The 3,161-nt window shown below is 45.4% G+C and overlaps 1 pseudogene; it reads right to left on the bottom strand.

Annotated features, from left to right (window-relative positions):
- Nucleotides 1–1,090: 1,090 nt before the first annotated feature.
- Nucleotides 1,091–2,318, bottom strand: LOC132695056 (heterogeneous nuclear ribonucleoprotein A1-like; annotated as a pseudogene).
- Nucleotides 2,319–3,161: the final 843 nt, after the last annotated feature.

Raw genomic sequence — 3,161 nt, forward strand, 5'->3', positions numbered from 1 at the left:
CTGCTCATGCTAAACATGAAACACTGTAAATACTCGAAGGAAAAAGCACTAAAATATCAGAAGTGGTTCTAGCCCTCGGGGGACAATGACATTTTTGTTCATCCCCACCTTTTTGGCGCCCCGCTCATTTTTTTGGTGCCGAACATCAACTCTATTTTTCAAAGAAAAGAAGGGTGTTTTCTCTTCGAAAGTTCTCTTCTCTTCTCCATTCACTTCATAAAGTACTTGACAGTTTGGGCAGAAGTGCAAGCAAGTCCCCATAGCGATTCCCGCTCGGACACAGGAAAGAAAGCGAGGGCAACCTTGAAGGCTGCGAAATGGTTCATTTATGTGTGTCTCCAACCTCCCTTTTAGGTTACATTCTCCCTCTTGCCCTGGTGTGAATTCCTTCACCTCCCCCCAGGTGTTCAAGCCCAGCGCTTCCCCACGTTTAAATCCCCCACTCCTATCCGAGCAGAGTAACAGTGAGTATTTCTCCTCGTTAAGAAACATGCAGAGATGACAATAAATAAATATGATAACTTACCTTGGAAAAGAGCCAAGTGTGCCTACGGATGAGGATGCCGGAAGCCTTGCAGCTTGTGCGTTGTGGGGGGTAGAAGGAGGGTCCGCTGAAATCAGAGGGGAAATTTGCAACACCAGTTGTGGGTGGGCGTCGCCAGTAATGCTGGCAGTAAACTGAGGCAGCTGGTAGCTGTTCAAGGTTGTGCCTTTTGTGTATGCCTACCGAGCTCCTGTCAGCCCAGTGCAGCTGCCTCTGTTCCACTTAGTAGAGGCATACTTTGTTTCATTACGCTGCTTTATTGCACTTCACAGATACGGTGGTGGTGGTGTTGTTATTGTCTTACGAACTGAAGGTGTGTGGCTCCCCTGCGTCCAGCAAGCCTACCGGCACCGTTTTTCCAACGGCATTCGCTCACTTTGTGTCTCTGGGTCACATGTTGGTAATTCTTGCAAAATTTCAAGCATTCTCATCATTATTACATTTGTTATGCGGATCTACGGCTAGTGATCGTTGATGGCTCTATTGTAACTGTTTTGGGGAGCCCTGAACTGTGCCCATATTAGATGACACCTTCCACAGAACAGAAACTAAAATAACCTGTTATTCAATTAGTCACAAATACAGTCCTCGAGTTTTTTGCCCATACACATGAGTATTGTCTAAAACATGTCTTCTTTGTAGCAGCTAGGCCCTGCCACCACGGTGCTTGGCTGAGTTCACAAATCTGTTGTAACCTGTAGCTTCCCTGTCACTTCTCTGGCTCTCCTCTCCTGCTAAGCTTTGTTTCCTGGCAGTAATTAAAACCTTCTGCCATTGCCATAGCTGTTGCTGCTGCTGGAACCGCCACAGCCACCTTGGTTTCGTGGTTTGGCAAAGTATTGGCCTCCACCACCATAGGGGCCAGAGCTTCTGCCTCCAAAATGTCCTCCTTTCGTGGGTCCAAAATTTGAAGATTGATTGTTGTAATTGCCAAAATCATTATAGCTTCCACCACCTCCAAAGTTGCCTCCATCGTTACCAAATCCGTTATGGCCATCCCCACTGCCACCATATCCCCCACCACCTCGACTGCCGCCAAGGCCACCTCGCCCACTGAAGTTTCCTCCGCGGCCAAAGTTGTCATTCCCACCAAAACCACCTCCACGACCACCACCGAAGTTCCCAGAACCACTTCGACCTCTTTGGCTGGAAGAAGCACTAGCCATCTCTTGCTTAGATAAAGCTTTCCTTACTTCAAAGTTGTGGCCGTTCACAGTATGGTATTTTTGAATGACAATCTTGTCTACAGAGTCATGGCCGTCAAAGGTCACAAAAGCAAAGCCTCTCTTTTTGCCACTGCCTCGGTCGGTCATGATTTCAATCACTTCAATTTTCCCATACTGTTCAAAATAATCTCTTAGATGATGTTCTTCAGTGTCTTCTTTAATGCCACCGACAAAAATCTTTTTCACGGTTAAGTGGGCACCAGGTCTTTGAGAATCTTCTCTCGAGACAGCCCTCTTTGGTTCCACAACTCTTCCATCCACCTTGTGTGGCCTTGCATTCATGGCTGCATCCACCTCTTCCACAGTGGCATAGGTGACAAACCCAAAGCCTCTGGAGCGCTTGGTGTTGGACCTCTCATTACCACACAGTCCGTAAGCCTTCCCCATTGCTCAAAATGGCTCCTCAGACTCTCATCGGTTGTTTCAAAGCTCAAACCTCCAATGAAAAGCTTCCACAGCTGTTCAGGCTCTTTGGGAGACTCTGACTTAGACATGACGGCGGTGGGAGGGGAGACTTTCACGATGCTTACTCGGCGGCGTCCACGGGCAGAAAGCTCAAAACTATTATTTAGAGGTAGCATGGTCTTGTATATAGAAACTATTCAGGGGATCAACAAAATTGCTGGAACTAATCGAGTTTAACATGATTGTGGGATACAAGGTCAACACACGAAAATCAATTGTACCTGTATATACCAGCAGCAAACAATTGGGAAATCAAATCTTTTAAAGTTACCATTTATAATAGCATCGAATGACATTAAATACTTTTGAATAAATTTAATAAGAGATGTGTAAGACCTTGAAACTGGAAACTATAAAATATTACCAAAATAAATTGAAGAAGGCAATAAATGAAGAGATATACAATTTTCATGGAATGGAGGTCTCAATATCATTAAGATGTCAGTTCTCACCAAATCAATCTATAGATTCAATGTGATGCCAGCTGACTAGGCGCCGGGGAGGGTGGAATTATATTGCTGGGAGTTTAAAATGGCACAATCTTTTTGAAAAATCTGGCAATTTCTGGGGCACCTGGGTGGCTCAGTCCACTAAGCATCCAGCTCTCAGTTTCAGCTCAGGTCATGACCTCACAGTTTTGTGAGTTTGAGCCCTGTGCCGGGCTCTGTGCTGACAGTGCAGGGCCTGCTTGGGACTCTCTCTCTCCCTTCTCTCTCTCTGCCCCTCCCCCACTCACTCTGTCTCCATCTCTCTCAAAATAAATAGATAAACATAAAGAAAAATCAAAAAACAGAAAAAAGAAAAATCTGGCAATTTCTAATGAAGTTAAACATATCGCTACCCCATGCCCCAGGGATTCTCCTCTTAGTTATATGCCCCAAAGAAATAACTACATGTGTCCACTAAAAGGCTTGTCCAGAAATGCT

This window comes from Panthera onca, chromosome B4, assembly GCF_046562875.1.
Source record: "Panthera onca isolate mPanOnc1 chromosome B4, mPanOnc1 haplotype 2, whole genome shotgun sequence".
NCBI classification, from domain to species: Eukaryota; Metazoa; Chordata; class Mammalia; order Carnivora; family Felidae; genus Panthera; species Panthera onca.